Below are 19,526 nucleotides of genomic sequence, written 5' to 3'. Positions count from 1 at the left end.
TCGGGCTCTGTGCGGACAGCTCGGAGCCTGGAGCCTGCTTCACATTCTGAGTCTCCCTCTCTCTGCCCCTCCCCCACTCACACTCTGTCTCTCTCTCTCTCAAAAATAAATAAACATTAAAGAAATAAAAATAATAACCCTGTGATAACGTTTATGGTGACATGTGGAGACCGCACCTGCTGTGGTGAGCACTGAATAATGTATAGAATTGCCAAATCCCTATATTGTACACCTGAAACCAATATGACATTATATGTCAACTATACTTCAATAAAAATTTTTTAAAAAACCCTGGAAACACTCCCCCCCCCGCCCAAAGGACAAAAGCAAAAGCCCCAACTAAAAATGGACAAAGGGTAAGAAGCCAATTCCCAACAGAGCACCTCTAAAGTCAAACATATATTCAAGTTCTCCCCGATTCCCCAGTAGGCAGGGAAATGCAAACTAAAGTCACAAGGACAGATCACTCCGCACTCATCAGGATGGCAACGTTTACAGCGTGCCCTGGCATCGGTTGATGGTGGGAACTGTGTGCATTGAGGCAGAAGGGTCAGGTGTCACAGAATCTTGGGAAGGTAATCTGTCAGCATCTATTAAAATAAAAGTTTAGGCCTTCAAACCAGTAACTCCACTCCTGGGAATCCAGTCTGTGGGAAGAAAAATACTGACACTGACCAGGAGATTTCCTGCCCATTGTTCTTAGCCGGCAAGGGCAGGGAGAAGGCGCACATCATGGGATGTCATCAGCCTTTCAAAAGAACGAGGCGAGTTCCCTGAAGAAGCTAGCGCGGATTTCAGCAGGTGTTGGCGAGCCTGAAAAGTAAGAAGCAGTTAAATGTGATTAGGAGGGATTCTTTTTGTAAGACACTGACCCCCAAGCTCCCCTGTGGGTGCGTGTATGTGTGTGAATGCACGTGTGTAGGTACGTAGCATATACTTACGTGTGTCTGTGGAGAAACATATGGGAGAAGGTAAGCCAGGGGGTTATCAGGGGCCACCTCATGGGGGATGTGCTGTGGAAATGGGGAGGGGGAAGCGTCCAGAACAAAACCATCGTGTTTTTATTACGCCCATTCATGTGAATGTATCTTCACACGGGAGAGGCACAGAGGCCTGGTCACCGGAAGGCTCTCGGGGATCACCCCGGTGTGGCGAGATTCAAGGTGACCTTTGTTGTCTCCTTTATATCCGCCTGTACTGTTTGAATTCTTTACAATAAGCATGCATTATTCATAGAACCAGAAATAGCCCACAGAAAGCTGTTTTCCTTGAATGGCGTAGAGGAGAAGAAAGAGCATGTCCTGGCCTGGGGACGCTGCGTCCCAGGAGGCCGGACTCCCCGGCACGGAAAGGGATACAGAACTTGGACACTCTGCCCGGCCTCCCACCCCTCATGGCTGATCCACCTTGTTTCTGGAGGGAAATCCGCAGGCCCTCGGTGCCCACCCCGGGGCAAAGCCCTGTCCTGTGCAGGAGACTCCTTGGGCAGCTACCTTCGTGATCATCCTGTTTCTTTAAAAAATAAACTTTTTGTATTGAGATCGCTGGACACTCACATGTAAGAAACAATAACGAGCCAGTATACCCTTCACCCGGTTTCCCTCAAAGGTAACACCTTGCAAACCTATAGTTACAACATCACAAACCAGGCAACCGACGTGGATAGGATCCACCCGCCTCAATCAGATTTCCGTGGCTTTACCTGAGCTCACGCGGGCGCATGTGTGCGCGAACTTAGTTCTGTGCGATTTTATCACTCGTGTAGACTGGCCTGTGCACCGCCACAGTCAGGGTAGAACCCAGTGCCATCCCGCTACCCCTTTATAGACACGGCCACCACCCTCCCCCTCCCCAACTCCTGGTGCCACGCATCAGTCCTCTATTTCTATAATCCCGTCGTTTTGATAAAGTTCTATAAATGGAATCACGCAGCTGTTGAGCTCAGCATAATTCCCATCGTCATCTTTTAGGATCTGAACGTGAGCTGATGGCAGCGTGGGCTTGGGGTCGGAGACCTGGCTGCAGTTTCCAGATCCTTTTGTCTGACTCTCCTTTGTCTCTTCCAGAAAATGACAGTAACAGCGCCTGCGGGGACACGGAGGGAGGTAAGCTTTTCTGCTACGAATCCCAGCAGTGTTCAGTGCACACATCGAATAGCCTCACTTTTTCAGGTGCGCCATGATCACATGCCTAGGTCCTATTCTTCCCATCACTCGGACGGTGGCACTGGGGGCCAATGGTGGAACCAGGACTCACATCCCAGAGTGTCTGGCAGGTGTGTGTGTGTGTGTGTGGGGGGGGTGTCACCATTTCTATTCGACAGGGAGGAAGGAGACCTAGGCTCAGAGCACTGATGGGACTTGTCCCAGGGACACAGAGCTCCCCGCCCCTCGCCTGGCACTGGTTTTGCTGTGCCCCCTACCTCAGGGCATCTTACCAGCAGTGGAGTAGTTTTCTGCTACTCAGGAGATACAGAGAGCCTGAGCGGTGTCGGCCACTGTGGAAGCCAGGTCTGCTGGTTCCGATCCCCAACTCAGCCACTGAGTTGGTGCCCTGAGGCAAGTTATTGAACCTTTACATTCCTCGGTGTCTAAGGATAAGGAGGGAGGGATTGAAATGGGTTAATTTCTATGAAGCTCAGACAGTGCCCAGCACACAGTAAGTGCTCAGTAAACGTGAGTCGTTATTATCAATGTGATGGTTTATTTATCCCCAGAAGCAATTGCATTCTGGCTCTCCTGGCTGTGAGACCCTGCGCAAGCTGCCTAACCTCTCTGTGCCTAGGGTGGTTGTGCAGATTAAATTAGTACACGCAGCGTACCTGCATCAGTACCTGTTTGGAGCAAGCTTGACCAGCGTTTGCTCTTGTCATGGGTACCCCTCCCCCAGCACCGCTCACCACCCAGAAGGCAAGTCTTACAAGTTGGATCAGCCTAGTTGGGGGCGGGGGTGCCGCTCAGAGGGTTCTGACCTGTCCTCCTGGGACCGTGGGTCAAACTGCCCGGATTCTGACCCTCAGCCTCCTTCGTCTCAGCCAACGCCACGGTCTCTTGCCTCCACCTTCCCACCCAGCCTCCATGCAGATGCCAGAGTCTGCCAACCAATTCCAGGGGCGTCATGGCCTGTTCCAAATTCCTTGATGACCAGAAGTCCCAGTGAGGCTTTCAGGCTCCTTGTGATCTGGTCTTGCCAGCCTCTTAACCTCGTGTGCTCCCTACGGGGCAGCAGGCCTGGAATCCACGGCTCAGTCTTTGTGCCTCTACGGTCCCTCTGCACATGCTGTTCCCTCTGCCTGGAAGGCCTGCTTCCTCCCTCTTTGTCTAGCTGCAGTGCACATGTCTCCTCCTCCAGGAAGCCCCTCCTGACTCCCTGAAGTGGTCCCAGGAGCTCCTTCCCTGGCACTCGTATAGTCAGGGTACCCCATCATAATGCTCCACTGTGGTCTCTCCCACTGACCCATGAGCCACGGGGCAGAGACAAGCTGTCTCCCTGCCATGTCCCTGCTGCCTGGGCAGAGCATCCCTGTGCAGTGGGTGCCTGTGTCCGCGGGATCCCTGCTGCAGCTGGCGGGGCCTGCCTTGCCCTTCTGTACTTGACCAGGCCTCCTTGAATCCGGTCACTCAAGGCCTTCCTCCAGAACTCCTGATGGCTCCCTTCCCACCGGAAGGTCAAGTCCAAACTCAGGACCTTCACACTGCTGTTCACTATCCCTGGAATATGCTCGCTTCCTCTTTGTCCAGCTAGCTGAGGCTCGGGGCTGACTTCCTCAGGGAAGGCTCCCGGACCTCAGACCACGCCAAGCTCCACAGGATGTGCTAGCTTCGCACCTTTCCCCCCTCCTTAGGAATGATCACAATTGTAGTTAATAATTCTGTGACTTACAGTAACATCCTGGAACCTGAGAGGGTGGCCTTACTTGGGAAAAGGGTGATTAGATGTGAGTAAGTTAAGGGTCTTGAGGTGAGATAATCCTGGATTAACTCGGTAGGTCCTAAGTCCACTGACAAGAATCTTCATAAAAGAGGAGATGGGGGGGCACCTGGGTGGCTCAGTTCGTTGAGCGTCTGACTTCAGCTCAGGTCACCATCTCACGGTTTGTGAGTTCGAGCCCGCATCAGGCTCTCTGCTCTCAGCACAGAGTCCACTTGGGATCCTCTGTTCCCCTCTCTCTCTGCCCCTCCCCTTCTTATGCTCTCTCTCTCCCAAAAAGTTTTTAAAAAGAAGACGCATGGACAGAGGAGGCAGCCACAGTCATGGGAAGCCACATTTGAGTGATGTGGCCACAAGCCCAGGAGCATCTGGAGGCCCCAGAAGCTGAAAAAGGCAGGAAAGAATTTCCCCTAACAGTTTCTGGACTAGGGACTTTTACCCTGTAATATTATGAGAGCACACATTTCTGTTCTGTTAAGCCTCCTGGTCTGTGGTAATTTATTTTTATTTTTATTAAAAATCTTTTTGAGTTCATTTCTTTTATTTTCAGAGACAGAGCACAAGCAGGGGAGGGGCAGAGAGAAGGAGCGACAGAATCCCAAGCAGGCTCTGCACCAGCAGCACAGCGCCTGATGCGGGGGCTCGAACTCACAAACTGTGAGATCGTGACCTGAGCCGAGATCAAGAGTCAGACGCTTAACCGAATGAGCCACCCAGTTGCCCCTGGTCTGTGGTAATTTATGATGGCGGCCTTCAGGAAGTAGCAGAGATCCATATATATTAGGTCATTTAATCCCCGCCCAAACCCACCGATTATCACTGTTTTAAGGTCCATTTTACAGACGAGGAAACTGAGGAAAGCCAAGGGTCAATCACTTGCCTAAGGTCACCAGCTAGTAAGTGGTCAAACCGGGATCCCTCCCCTGACCCCCAACAGCTTGGTCCCGGCAGAGGCAGGCCACTGGGCACTGACTGCTCCCCGTCTGGAACGCAGCAGGAACCCCTTCCCCAAGACCCTCAAACGTGGACGGCCTGTCGAGGGGCTGGGAGCTCAGCACATCTTCGAGAGCGGCATCTCTGAGAAGAACGTTTGTCCTCTTGGTGAGCTGAAACCCGCCTCCCTGCGACTTGGAGGTCTGGGCTCACGAACTTTGAGTCTCAGGGTACCTGGAAGGCTGTTCTGGACAAGTTTGGACCCTTGGCCCCCACCTTGCTACCTGCTGTGGATCCTGGGACCCGGGGCCTCCTCATCCCTAGTGAGGAGAAAGTGGTGGTACCTGCCTCTCGGGTGGTCCGGAGGGGTGGTTCAGACAGCAGATCAGCGCACTTCAAATACGTAACTCTGACGTTGCCCCCACAGACCACTTTCCCTGGTGAGACGGGCTCAGGATAAACTCAAATTCTTTCCCGTAGCCAGAGACCCTACAGCCCTGGCCTCTACCCGTCTGGTCACCCTCCTCTTGGCCATTCATCTCACCTGTCTGTAGCCCGGAGACACCCCCCTCTTCTAGATTCTCAAATAAGCCACACTTTCCTGCGATCAAGGTGCTTTCTCATGCTTATGTGAATGCTCCTGCCTTCCTTTTCTTTGCCAGAATATAAGCTCCCGGAGGGCAGGACCTTCTGTCTGTTCACTGCGGTATCCCTAGATCTTAATGGCTCCCTGGTACATAGTAGGTGCCCAATTAAATATTTGTGGAACGGAATTGAATGAATGGATCTTTGCCTCACGAAATCCTACCCTTCCTTCAAGCCGAGGCTGGACATCACATTATTCGTTCCACTATTTTTTGCTGACACGGGTTTGCCTCGCGGTGAAGGCTGTCAGCTCTGGCGTGAGACTCCTGGCTCTGCCCCTGGCTAGCCGTGCCACCTTCAACACTTCCTTTCCTGGGACCCGGGACCCTGAGAGTTCCATGTGTACAAAGGCTCAGGTCGTGTCTTCCCTGACCGCCGATGGCCTTCGATGCCCACCGTCCCAGGTGAGGGCAGGGACCGGCTTCCCAGGGCCTTCAGCCCGAACTGGAGCTGGCAAGCCCCTCCCCAGGGCGGCTCCCACCCGCCCGGCGCCGCGGCCCTGCGCCTCGCCGGGCGCTCGGCCGCGGGACCCCGGCCCTTCCCCGGCGCGGGCCTCGGGGCCAAGTGCGCACGCTCAGGCCTCCCCGCACCTCCTCCGGCTGCCGCCGAACAGCTCCCGGCCTCGGCCCCGGGCGGGGGCGGGCGAGTGCCGCGCCTTCCCTCTGACTGGCAGGGGGACGGGCCAATCGGAGGGGCGGCCCGGGGAGGGGCGGGGCCGCGCCGCGAGCCGGGCGCCGGGTGGTCGCCCGAGCTGCAGCCGGGAGCGTGCGGCACGCGCCTGCCGGCTGCCCCGAGCGCGGTCACCGGCGCCGCCGCACCTCGCCCCTCGCCCCGCCGAGCCGCGCGCGCGTCTGCCCGTCTTCCCCGTTTGCTGCTTACGATTTTTCTTTCTTTCCTTTTTTTTTTTTTTTTTTTTTTTGCACGCAGCCTTTTTCTGTTCCGTTTTGTCCTTTTTAAGGCGGGGGCGGCGGCAGCGTAAGCTCGGGGCGGGGAGGGGGCGGCCGGATGATGCGGCGCGGGGCTGCGCTGGCTACGTCCGCTGCTGCTGCCCGGCTCGGGCCTGAGCGCCGAGCAGGTGGGTACAGGTGCGCCGGGGGGCGGGAGGCGCGCGCTGGCCAAAGGGGACCCGCGGACCCCACGAGCGAGGGGCGGACCCGGCGGCAGGGGACTCGGTGACCGGTGCCGCCCCGCCCAACGCCCACCTCCCCCTCCTCCAGCCCTCGCGCCCCTCCGGATCCCTTGACGCTCTCGCGTCTCACCTCCGTGGACCCCCACCCTTCCCATCCCCCATTCCCCCCCAAATCCCCCCGCAGCGTCTCTCTCCCAGCAGGAGAACTCTGCGTCGTCTCCCTCCGTAGGCCCCCTCCCCGTCCCGCCCCCAGTGCCTCTATCTCCCTCACGCCACCCCCATTTTCACGAGCCAAGGAGGGGGAGGGGGACCCACCGGCTGCCTCCAGGGAGTGGCGCGGGGGGCGTGGCCGGCCGGTTCTCTCGGTGTCCTACCCACTGAGTAGGTCCGGGTACCCCCGGGTCCCGGCCGAGGTGGCACAGAGGTTGGAGGCCGGAGGCGGCGGGGTGGGGGGCGAGGCCGCCCTGCCTGCACCCCCGCCCCGCGCACAGCACCCGCCGCCTAGGCCCCTGCCACGCACACCCCCGCGCTGCTCCGCCCACGTGGGTTCGGGGAGGAGGCTGTAGCGCTGGGAAGAAAGGCTGGTACCCACCCTGCTGCCCCGCCGGCGCGCCCTGGGCGCACGCAGCCTCGGGAGATGGCGCAGAGGGATCGGCTCTGCGGGGCCGGGCACCTTGCCTGGGCGCGCTGCGTTCAAGCCCCGGCCTGTGGGCCTGCGTTAGTGCGCCGTGCCCTCGCCCCCAGCCCTCTGCCCCCCCACCCCATCACTCCACCCTCCCTGCTTCGGGTTCTTGAGGAGCCGGCCTCGTCATCCCTGATAGAGGCAGCTTGCCAGGCTGGAGTCTTTTGCCATAGAAGCACCCCCCCCCCCCCCCTTCCCCACGACCTCCCCTCCCCACACACCGGAGTCTGCCTTTCTCCTGATGGCTTGGCCGGCCTGGGCTCTCCGCCAGCCTCTGCCCGGCTCTTTAGACTCCGGAGATACTGTGTCTAACCGCGGGTGCTCCGCCACCCCCACCCCTTCCACGCACACTCACAGGCACACTGTCCTTGGCCTTTGCTTGTGCTGTTCCCTCTCTAGGAACGCCATTCCTTCAACTGGTCGGCTCCTTCTCTACCAAGGTCAGGGAGAACCCCTTGCCCCGCCTGAGGTTCCTTGTATGGCAGAGTGGGACACACTCTCGTCCTGTCTGATGGCTTCAGCCTGCCAGACCAGATTAGGAGATCTTGGAAGGGCAGGGGCAGCCTCAGCCCCTCATATGGGGTTCCGGGGCTCCCTGCACCTGAGGGGGGCTCTCCCCATGAACTCTGTCTGACCTGCTGGTGTAGGGTGAGTCTGTGGGGGAGCTGGCTTCTCCTCCAGGACCTTGGGCAGAGCCCAGATGGACAAGGAGGAGGGGCAGGTTTGGGGATGGCATGGGTGGTCAGGACCCTTCTCAGATGCTTGTCCAGCAGGGCAACTTCCCGGATTGCTGCTGCTGAGAAAAGTCTTCCAGAAGGTGGGTGATTGCCAAGTGTTTGTTGCTGAGCTCTTGCACGTGGGTTGTAATGCTGAGCATCTCTGCAGAGCATGGGGGTAATTCTCATTTTCAGACTTTTCACGGTGAGAGGCCCCTCAGTGGGTCAGAGTGTGGGCCCAACAAACGCGATCATTGCCATTGTCCTCCTTGACAAACCATCCTGGCTCCCGCTGCCCCTGTGACCTCACCTGTTCCTCACATCCTGGCTTCCTTGGCTCTCCTCTCTCTCTCCCTGCCACGCCGTCTCAGCTAAGTGTGCCACCTCTGCGTTCCCCAGACAGGTCTTGACCCTTCGGCTTCTCCCCCTGTGCTGTGGTTTTGTTACTGTTGTTTTTGGGGGAGATGTTCCCCTCCCTTGTCTGCCTGGAGAACTCCTATTCATATGTTAAGGGCCAAGTCTCTGGTCCTTCTTTGGGATGTTTCCTGACTTTGGCAGACAGATTGTGGGTTCTCTTATCTGTGCCCTTTTGGAACATATATCCGTGTGTGGTTTAATATTTGTGTAGCTTTTCCTTAAGCAGACCTTGCCCACCGGAGACTGGGGACACAGTGAGGTCTGAGGGGCAGCCCTGCTTTGAGGGGGGCTCCGCCTTCCAGGGGGGCAGTCACACCGTCATGGATACTGCCAGCGCCGTAAGAGGGACGGAGCTTGATGGTCTGTCCTCGGCCTGACCAGAAGGTTTCACGGTGAGGAGGCAGGAGGGAGGCCCCACCCTCTTAGGGTACAGGGTGGATTGGGGCCAGGAGGGGAGCAGGAGAAGGAACAATTTTCTGAGGAAGGCATAAGCCAGCAGCCAGTGCCACCCTTCCTCTCTGTGGGCTCTGGAGCCAGACTGCCCCGGTGCCACGGCGGCCCCGCCCCTCACTCAGCTGCAGACCAGCAGGTGCCTCCCCGCCCTGGGCTTTGAAGCTAAAACGGGGTGCCTCCCTCAGAAAGATTGGGGATGACTGCACTTGTGTTCCAGTTCTCCTCGTTTGATCTCCTGAGGGTGTCTGAGCCCCCACAGGGCTTCTGAAGTGGGGTTCACCTTTGTCCTGTTCCTTATGGTCGTGTGATCCCGGGGAACAGGATTAACCTTTCTGGGTCTCCCATTTCCTGTCCAAATGGGGGCGGCGGTCTGTCTGGCTGGGTTGATGTGGGGATCAGAGTGTGGTCTCCGGGCACGGGAACCACTGAAGTGGCCGTGATGATGAGGGAGTGTATGGTTAAAAAATGAATCCTTTGGTTTTGTCCCAAAGCGGCCACCCCAGTTAGAGGCCCTCCGCGTCCTTCCCTAGCTAACAACACCAGGCCAACGAGCTAAATAAATAGTCAATGCGTGGGAAAGACAGGCGGAGGGGGTGCGTGCGTGTTGGCTGCTGGGAGTTGTGCACATCTGTGTGAGAAGGTGCTGAGGGCTGCGGGCAGGAGTCCTGAGCTCACCGTGCGTGCAGAGAAGGCCACCCCCCTGGCCACCCTCCGTCATCCGAGCCTCTTTCCTGCTCAGTGGTTAAGCCGTGAAGGCACAGGGCGGGGTCATGGGGGCTGCACTGAGGACCGGCTCAGACCCTACTGGCTGTGCCACCTTGGGCAAGTCACTTAACCGCTCTCTGCCCAGTTCCTTTCTCTGCGACGCTCACGTGAGGAATGTAGCTATGGTTGCTTAAGCTCCCACTCCTGCTGTGAGTTCTCTCCCCGAAGCTGCACAGAACCTCCCTAGGGTAAGGATTACGTGAGCACCTGACAGGCAGGGGCTGAGTCCGGAGGTGGGGGCGGAGGCGGAACTCACGGGGCGGAGGGGAGGGGTCCCGTGCTCCAGAACTCTGGTGTTGCTTCGTGGAACACGCTGATCCCTGTAATGGAAAGTCGACCTTCCCAGAAGGCCCGTGCGAGGAATCAGTGAGAGGAGGCTTCTCGGTGCCTTTAGTGGAAACAGGTTACCTTGAAGCCAGTAGCAGCCATTAGGGTTGCTGGGATCTGAGGCTCAGGAAGGGACCCCAGGGCGGGCCAGCAGTGGGACCTTGCTGGTCATTGTCATTCTAGCCCTGAACACGGTCAGAAAATGTTTCCCTTGCTCTTGCCTGTCTAAGGCCGGGTGGACAGTCCAGGGATCATGGGCCAGCGGGGAGGGGCAGGAACAAAGAGGGGGGCCTGAGGGCCTCGGGCTCTGGGGCAGGGGTGAAGAGACCTTCCTGTAGGAGGGGGGAGGGGGAAGAGCTTGTGGAGAGTGGCCAGGGCTGGTTCAGAAAGACTTGAAAGCAGCGGAGTGGGGGCAGGGCCTGGGGCTCAGAGTGAGGGAGCTCCCCGCCCCCCCCCCCCCCCGCCTCCACTGGGCGGGGGGACCGAGGCTCTGCTCTTGCCTTCGGTATTAGTATTTATTTTTGGAACTGCCACAGGAAATATTTTACTTCTCATTCACCTGTAGAAATGAAATAAATGCCATTTTTCTTCATTGTAACAGTTAACATTTGTTAAGCACCTACCAAGTGCCAGAGTAAACGCCGGGGTGGGGGGGGGGCGGCAAGCTGTGGCCCATCAGCCCGCCGCCTGCTTCTGTAAATAAAGCTTTATTGGTACCCAGCCACGCCCACTTGTGCACCTGCTGTCTGTGGCTGCTTTCCTGCTGTGCTGACAGGGTTACCTAGCTGGGGCAGTTACCCGTAAAGCCAGAGACAGTTACTGCCTGGCCCTTTGCGGCTGGAGTGTGCCACCCCCCTGGTCTGTGCTGTCCCTGATTTGAGTTCATTCAGTTCTGGACACAAGCCCAGAGGGAGGTACCTTGCGCCTCTCATTTTACGGATGGGTACAGCCTGTAGCCTGCCCAGGGTCACAGAGCTGGTACATGGGGGAGCAGGGATCTGCTCCCGAGCAGCCCACATTATTACTTTTTTGGGGGGGAGGGAATTTGTATTTTTTATTAGCTTCTAATTTGAATTTTACCACGTTTAGAGAATATGGTCTGTATACTATCGATTTTTAAATATTTATTGACAATTAAATTTTTTTTTTAAAGTTTTTTTCTTTTGAGAGAGACAGAGACAGCAGGTCAGCAGAGGAGGGGCAGAGAGAGAGGCAAAGAGAGAGAATTCCAAGTTGGCTTCAGGCTGTTGTCACAGAGCCTGGCGTGGGGCTCGAACTCACAGAACTGTGAGATCATGACCTGAGCCAAAATCAAGAGTTGGACGGTTAACCAACTGAGCCACCTAGGCACCTCTCTTTTTTTTTTTTTTTTTTAATTTTTAGTGCTTATTCATCTTAGAGAGACACACACACAGAGTGCAGTGGGGGAGGGGCAGCGAGAGAGGGAGACACAGAATCTGAAGCAGGCTCCAGGCTCCGAGCTGTCAGCACAGAGCCCAACGCAGGGCTCGAACCCACGGACCGTGAGATCATGACCTGAACGGAAGTCAGATGGTTAACCAACTGAGTCACCCAGGTGCCCCCTCCTTTTTTTTTTTTTAATTAATTAATTTAAATTCAAGTTAGTTAACATGCAGTGTAGTATTGGTTTCGGGAGCAACCTGGGACCTGATCATTTTTAAAGGATCTTTGTGTTAAATATATATGTAATATTTTTAGTAACGGTTAACATATTAACGGTTAACATATTTCATAACCGGTCAGTGGCGTGGAGTATGTTCACACCGTTGTGCCACCATCACCGCCCAAGTCCAGAACTTTCCCGTCCTCCCAGAGTGGCAGTCCACGTTCTTAACCATGACTCCATGCTGCCTTGTGGGAGTTTTGGAGGAAAAAACGCAAACGTCAGCGGCGTCCTGACTTTGCACAGGAGGCTTTGGACGGCAGCTTTGCGTTTGAGCGCTGGGTCTGCCATTTACCAGCTGATGGGGGATGAGGCACGTGAACTCCTCTGTACCCGCTACGACTCGGTGTCCTCATTTGTAAAGCGGGGATGCCCCCAGTCCCTGTCCCTGGAGATGGCGTGAGGAAATAAAGAGTCGAGGTGAAGGCCCAGCCTCGTGGGGTGGACAGTGGCAATGATGGGGCGCTACGTCTGTCCTCTCTGTGGCCCGTGGTGCCCCCTTTATCCTTTCCAGGTCCTGGAAGCATCCTCGGGTCCCATCACATGCCTTGAAGCCCCTCCTCCTGGACCTCAGAGGACCCAGATGCCGTGTGGATGAGGCCTCCCGCTGTCCCTTCTACCCCGTGGCCCAGACTTGGCTGGAGGGCCACCTTAGAGAATGAAAGAGGGTTCTGTGTGCGACCGTCCTGACTGCCCATGTGGCAGTAATGCCCTTGTGTGTGCCAGGTCAGGGGCCCCAGTGGCTCTGCCTCGGCTGCATTTTACTTTGGGAGTCCTGGACTGGCCCCTGGTCCCTTCGTCAGAGCTGGGGGGGGGTGGTGGTGTGGAGTGGGACATATCACCGAGGGGGTTTCCTGCTTCCTTGGGAGGACAGGCAGCCTGTGAGGATCACAAGGTAGTAGGGGCTAGGAGAGGGCTGGCAATATTAGCTTGCTGAGACACGGGGACGCAACCTGGCTTTCCTTTGTCACATCTCCCCCTTTTGAAAAAGCGGGGCGGCCTTCACACAGCATAGGATTAGCCATTTTAAAGTGTCCCATCCAGTGGCATGTGATGCGTTCGCGAAGTTGTATAACCACCACCTGTATCTGGTTCCAAGACATTTTTGTGGCCTGCGGTGAAAGCCTTGTGCCCGCTAAGCGGTTCCTCCCCGCCGCCCCCTCCCTCAGCCCCTGGCAACCACCGGTCTGCCTTGCGTCTCTAGGGATTTGCCCATCCTGGACGTTTGGAGTGAATGGGATCCTATGTGAATGTCCTCAAGGTTCATGCAGGTCGTAATGGGGGTGTCTGTGCTTCAGCACTTTTTATGGGTGAGTAGTATTTCATTGCGCGGACAGACCACATTTTATTCTCCATTCGTCTGTGGATGGATGTGTGGGTGGTTTCCGCTTGGTGCCTGGTGCGCCCAGCGTTTGAGGCAAGGCTTCGAGTGTTAAGATGCTCTTCCGGGGGCCTTTGCTGCCCAGGTTGTGTTGTCGCCTCTTACTGCCAGTGTCGTCACCGACCCGCTCGGCGGATGCTCCTGGACAGACACTCCATGCTAGCGTGTGCTGGGAGCGGCCGGCCTGGACTTGATCTTGACCCGAGAATGGCTTGCTGGCTTCCCATTTTCCAAGCCGGGGTGTGGGAGTGCCCTGCGGCGGGAGGGGTGGCATGGGGGCCGCCTGAGTCGCCCCAGAGAGGCTGCTGACGCGGCGCTGGGAGCCCGGGCACCTTTCTGTTGGTTCCTGGAACATGCTGGCTTCTTCCTGCCCAGAGGTTTTTGTGTACTGCTTGCCGTCTGGCATGCTCTTCCCTGCCCTCGCCAGAACGGTTTTCTGAGCCTCCACATCTTAGGTTAAATTTTCCCCTCCTCGGAGACGTCTTCCCTGTCCATCCCGGGTAGATGCCCGCCTCCCCTCTGCTATTTCCCCTCCCCGCACTCTGTTTTCTTCTGAAGTCATCACCATCTGAAGTGTTTTTTTCCTCATTTATGATCATCCCCTCATTTATGATCATCCCCTCCCCCCTCAATGAGCTGGGGGGGCGGGTAAGTACCACAGGACAAGAACCTTGCCTGACATGTTTATGCTCATCTTTCAACACAGGGTATTGGCGCACAGTAGGTGCTCAGTAAATAATTGCCTGTTGCTTAGAGTCCGACGTATCTTAACTTCCTGATTCCAGGCATCAGGCTCTGTGTCCTAGAACACGTTTCTTCTGAGCATCACTTCCTTTCTTAGCCAACACGGAGACCATCCGGTGTCCCTACCTCTTGGGGTTGGTGTGAAGGTCAGAAATAACCTGTGCAGCCTTCCCAGAGCTGTGCTGGGCTGTAGTAGGCACTTGGCAACCCGTGCTGCTGTTGGTGGAAGTTGGAGACGTGGTCACGGTGATTGCGCAGGAGTCTCCCTATGCTGGGTGACCTGTACGCGTGCTCGCCCAGAGGTGGGCAGGGGACTCCTGGAGCCAGGCTCCCCGCCACTCACCACTCGGAGCTGTTGAGCCCTGAAGTGTGGCTCCTCTGGACCGACCTGCTGGCGAGTGAAAACAGGTTTCTAAGATGTTGTGTCAGCGGAGGGTGTAAATGATCTCAGTAAAAAACTTTAACAGCCATCATGCATTGAAATGATACTATTCTGGATCTGTTGGGCCCAATGAAATGTATTATCAAAATTAGTCCCATTTGTTTTTTTGTTTGTTTGTTTCTTTTTTTTTTTTTAAGTGGCAACTAGAAAATTAAAAACTGCAGGTGGGGCTCGCATGGTATTTCTTTGGGGACAATGCTGCTGTAGACCCTAATCTCCTTGAGGGCAGGGGCCAGGCTCAGGGTACCCTGCCTCTGCCTTCTCCGAAGTACATGTCCCTAGGCAAGTTAATTAAATTTTGTTGTGCTTCAGTTTCCTCCTCGTAAACAAGCAGTCGGGTCTGATGACAAGCAGTGACAGTGCACACTTGAGGGCTTCCTGTGTCTCCTGGGAAGGAGCGAGAGCCCCAGTAAGAGGAGGTGTGGCAAGGGCCCTGCCCACCCCAGCCTTCACTCTGGGGAAGCAGAGACCCACGCAATCGAAATAGAACACGGACCCAGTCCCTGAGACCGATTGTCCCCCGAAGAATCCAAGGAAGAAGGCGCCGTGGACTTCATACTGCCACGAGAGCCGGGTCTCTGGTTGGGAGGATCTCCATCCAGGGATGGATCTCCGCCCAGCCTGGTCCATAGCAGGTTCTTCCTAACTGGCAGCCGAGGTGACTACTCTGGGACGGCTCAAGAGCATTGGGCCACTCTGCTAAGATGAACCTCCACTTGATGGCTCTGGCCTTTTTAATCCCAATGCATGTAATCACCACATCGGGATTTTGCTGCTGTTCTCTGAAGATTTTGCAACCTCACCTTTATTTTCCATGGCTCCTGAATGCAAGACTCTCATCCCAGCAGCTTACTCACGGCCAGCTCTGATTGGACAAGCACCTGATCGGCCAGCTCTGATTGGACGAGAGCAGCTGATCAGCCAGCTCTGATTGGACGAGAGCAGCCGATCGGCCAGCTCGGATTGGACAAGGGCAGGTGATCGGCCAGCTCTGGTTGGACGAGAGCAGCTGATCGGCCAGCTCTGATTGGATGAGAGAAGCCGATCAGCCAGTTGTGATTGGTTGAGGGCAGCTACTTCTCGGGGTGTGGCACAGCCGCCCTCCTGCTGTACATATTGCTTCTGCTCCATAGCCCATCTCCATGGATTTTCTGCCAGACCTGGGAGGGAGAATGGATTTTGTCCCCAGTCCAGCCAGGAACCACTAGGGAGACACCCCCCCCCCCCCCGTACCCGTCACGAGGTGTGTGTGCTCCACATGGACAGATGCCCAGAAGAGCTTTATTTCAGTTCTGCAGAGGTCTCCTAACATTGTCCTCCTAGTTGTCCACAGGTACCCGCCTGGCCTGCAGGTGCCTGGCATTGTACTGCCTTCTGGGCTGGGGGGTTGAGAGTGGAGACCCAGGGTAGGTGATGGAAGGCGCCAGAGTCTTCCTTTCCAGCCCCCACTGGGCCGGCACCACCTCAGTGCTGCGGAATGAATGAATTACCTGAGGTTGCACAGGTAGAAATGGGAGTGGTGGGCCTGCTCTGGCTACTCCTACAGTTGCTGATTATATATGAAAAGTGTGCAGAGGCCTTATCTAGGCGTTCAAAGCTCGCGTGGACTGCCCCCAACTCAACTGCCGGTATTTACCCCAGTGGACTGCACCTACCCCCTAAGCACTGCTCTCTCTTCCAGATCCTTGTTTGCCAGCTCCCTCTGCCTGGAATGGCTCCCCATGGCCCGCCTGTGACCTCCGCTTGCTTCATGGCCTGGTGGGCCCGCCTGGATGTTTCTTCCTCCATTCTCCCCGGGCCCCCAGGAGAGACCTGTTTGCTTACTCTCCAAGTTCAGATTGAGTGAATGAAGTCACCGCGGTTGGATTAAGACAGGAACGGCCTGGAAGCAGAAAGAATGCACCAAAGGGGCTTCTGCTCATCCTAATTTTGCCAGCATGGCGTGGCCCGCTCCTGCCTCCCTCTCCTCCCACGCTTTCAGTAGGGCGTGTGGCCAGCTACACCATCTGCCCACGGTTCCTGACTGAACCAGGCTTTTGCACAGGCTGTTCCCTCTGATCGATTTGCTCATTAGCTTTTCCTGTCCTCATCCACCCGGGGAACATCTTCCACTTGTGCTTGGGATCCATCATCAACCTTATTTCCTCCAGAAAACCTTCCCTGATGTACGTACCCTCTCCCCTTCCCCAGGCCAGGTCAGTCGTGTCCCTAGGGCTCCTGCTGCCCTAGGCATCCTTCTGTTACTGCCCTGGACATAGTATTGCAGCTGTCAGTGACTTATCTGACTCTTCCATTAGACAGAAGTCTCCAGAAAGTTCTGGGAGGCTTGAAATGCCATCTGATTCACAGTGGGATTCCCAGAACCTGGGTGGGGCACACAGTAGGCAGTCAATAGGTTTTTGGCCCTTAGTCTCACAGATCCCAGTAATGTCAGTGTTGGGAGTGGCCTCAGCAGGGAGGTGGTAGGCTCTCCTCTCTCTTGCTTGTGTTGGGTCCACTCGGCCCTTAACTAGCCTCACTCCACTCTCTGCAGCAGTCACCTCTAGTGACTACCCTGTGAACCTTAGATCCTGCAGAACTCGGGGCTGAGATACTATAGTGGTTGTGTTAGCCCAGAGATGACACTGGGGAGCCTCTCTCACTTCTCCGGAAAGTCTCCTTCCCCTGCACGCAGGGCTTTCGCTGTCTTACAGTGCAGCCTGCTTTTGGTTTAGGACAACAAATATGTTAGAAAGCTGTTCTCCAGAGTCCAAAGCATCCTCTCATGTTTATTGAAAGCTGTATTTCTTGTTAAGTTGTCCCGGTCTCACCCTTTATCCCATCCCCTCAGGATGCACTCAAGGAGGTGTGGCTTCTTTTAGGAAGTTGGCAGAACTGCTTCCTGGGTCAGGGCAGCTGGGTGAGGAAGCTCATTAAGTCGGGCAGTAATTGGGTTTCTGCAGCAAGCCCGGGGTGCTTCATGGCTTGGGACTAGGTGTTCTTTTTGTCAACCAGATACTTGATTTTGAACCAGGACCTGGATGCCTACAAATTGTGCCAAATCTGTTTAAGCCTTCTGGCAAATGGGCTCTTTAGTGACACTTGTCTCTCCCTGGAATGTGACAGTCACCCAGGATGAGCCCCATTTATGACAGCCTGGGCATTTTAGATCCCCTGAGACTTCTACAAGGGTAACTGAAAACAAATGCAAGACACTTCAGACCAAAGACACAAACAAGTTTTATGGCTGGGTAGGATATTGGAACTGGGGGGGCGCTCCAGCAAGGAGATGGGAGGAGGGGTGCCAAGTGCCCCAAACCTCAGGTGTTGACAACATAGATTGGGGATTTGGGATCTTACAGTTCACAAGCTCCTGGGTTACAGCCTCCCTTCATGTTTGTTGGTGAACAGAGAGCTTAGTAGGTAAACTAAGAGGTCAAATGACCAGGAGGTTGGGGTGTAAGTTACTTAGGGCAGGATGTGGGCTGATCACTTCAGATGGGGTGTTCACTATGGCAGGTACAGAGGGACTTCTGCTCACTAGACCCTCGTTAGCATCCATGCCAGGCATCTGCAAGAACAATGCCACGGCATTTGAAAATACCCATGTTGTGGACTTGTGAATTCAACCATCCCTTCCCACTTTGGTTTGAAGCACTGAGCCATTACCACACTTGTAGTCGCTATGTGTCAGGAAGATGACTCCCAAAATATTGCAAATGGCCCCATCCCTTTTCCTTGTGGGCAGGTCAATTTGTAGCTTCAACTCCTCTGATTCAGGAAGTTGATAGTAGACATTTCTTTAGATGGTGTCCCGTGACTATTGGACAAATAATCGATGTGCTCCTGTCTGCTGGAACCAGAGAGAAGAAATCATGATTGTTTTGAAAATGAGCCATTTAAGAAACGGAAAATTGTCAGGGAGGTCATTTTGTTATCTGAATTAAAAATAATTAGCCCTTTGAAGTTCTTGCTCTACCTTTTATGCCAAACCCAGTGTCTGATTCACTTAATACAAGAGAATGCAGTAAAGGAGGAGCAGAGGAACCAAAAAGACACGAGATCTACAGAAAACAGTAAGTAAAATGGCAGACGTGAACTCAACTATACAAATAGTAATATTAAATGTGAATGAGTTAAACAATCCAATCAAAAGGCAAAGACTGTCAGAACATATAAAAAATGATCTAAAGATACACTGTCTACAGGAGACACATGTCTTTGGATTCAAAGATAAAATAGATTGAAAGTACAAGGATGAAGAAAGATCTGTCATGTGAAGAGCAAAACCATAAGACAGCTGGAGTGGCTGTACTGATATTATATAAGACAGACTTAAAAATAGAGATACGGAGGGACATTTTGTAATGGTAAATGGGTCAATCCATCAAGAAGATATAAACAATGACAAACATATATGCACCTAACAGAGCGTCAAAATCCATGAAGCAAAACCTGACCGAAATGAAAGGAGAAATAGATAATCCCACAAGACATAGTTGGATACTTAAATACTCCACTTTCAATAATGGATAGAACAACTGGATAGGAGATCGGCAAGGAAATCGAAAACTTGAGCAACCCTGCAAACCGACTAGGCCTACCAACACCATCAGAATGTGTATTCTCAAGTGTACATGGATCATTCTCTAGGACAGACCATAGGCTCAGCCATAAGACAGCCTCAATGCATTTAAAAGGATAGAAGAAATAATGCAACCTATGCTTTCTGACCACAAGGCAATGACATTAGGAGGCAATACCAGCAAACAGTGCCTGGCCTGTAGCTGATGCTCTGCTCCCCTCTTGTCAGCCTGACATCCCAGACCTCCACTTGTCCTTCCCATCTCATCCTTCATCACTCTCAACACCTTTACTTCCTGGCCAGACCAAGCCACTGACTTCTCCAACCGCTGTGTCCAGCTTCCCTGTGTTTGCTCATGCTGCCCCACTTTCTGGAAACCCCATTCCACTGCCTTCCCCACCCCCATCCCATCTCCCAAGTTTGCATCCTGCTCTTCCTGCCTTCCATGAACATCTGCCTTAGCGAGCCACAGTGAGGATGGTACATAAGGAACTGACCAGAGCGGTGGTTCTCTAAGTGGGGTCCTGGACCAGCAGCATCAGCATTACCTGGGGGCATTTTAGAAATGCACATCCTTGGGGCACCTGGGTGCCTCAGTCGGTTAAGCGTCCGACTTTAGCTCAGGTCATGATATTGCGGTTTGTGAGGTCGAGCCCCGCGTCGGGCTCTGTGCTGACAGCTCAGAGCCTGGAGCCTGCTTCGGATTCTGTGTCT

The 19,526-nt window shown here is 54.8% G+C and overlaps 1 protein-coding gene and 2 long non-coding RNA genes across 11 annotated transcripts in view; 1 reads left to right on the top strand and 2 right to left on the bottom strand.

Annotated features, from left to right (window-relative positions):
• Positions 1-379: 379 nt before the first annotated feature.
• On the bottom strand, positions 380-1,328 carry LOC109269805 (uncharacterized). Its single transcript, XR_002081281.2, has 2 exons — positions 676-1,328; positions 380-590 (listed from the first exon to the last, which is right to left on the bottom strand). It is a non-coding gene; the product is annotated as an uncharacterized LOC109269805 (long non-coding RNA).
• A 180-nt stretch (positions 1,329-1,508) lies between these two features.
• LOC109269804 (uncharacterized) lies at positions 1,509-7,143 on the bottom strand. The gene is made up of 3 exons (XR_002081280.2): positions 6,953-7,143; positions 2,438-2,590; positions 1,509-2,085 (listed from the first exon to the last, which is right to left on the bottom strand). It is a non-coding gene; the product is annotated as an uncharacterized LOC109269804 (long non-coding RNA).
• The window catches only part of JAKMIP1 (janus kinase and microtubule interacting protein 1), a 136,066-nt gene continuing 122,965 nt past the window's right edge, over positions 6,426-19,526 (top strand). For 3 of the 9 annotated variants that reach the window (XM_053901708.1, XM_053901707.1, XM_053901709.1), the window contains exon 1: positions 6,427-6,583. The gene's annotated coding sequence lies outside the window, so the exon portion shown is untranslated. Of the gene's footprint in view, positions 6,584-19,526 lie in introns of all 9 variants that reach the window. The other 6 variants (XM_053901713.1, XM_053901711.1, XM_053901712.1 and 3 more) reach the window with 4 other exon arrangements.

Source organism: Panthera pardus, unplaced genomic scaffold (genome assembly GCF_024362965.1).
Source record: "Panthera pardus isolate Hobbes unplaced genomic scaffold, ASM2436296v1 HiC_scaffold_13, whole genome shotgun sequence".
NCBI classification, from domain to species: Eukaryota; Metazoa; Chordata; class Mammalia; order Carnivora; family Felidae; genus Panthera; species Panthera pardus.
The sequence above is the reverse complement of the archived record's forward strand: the minus strand, read 5'-3'. Positions and strand labels throughout refer to the sequence as shown.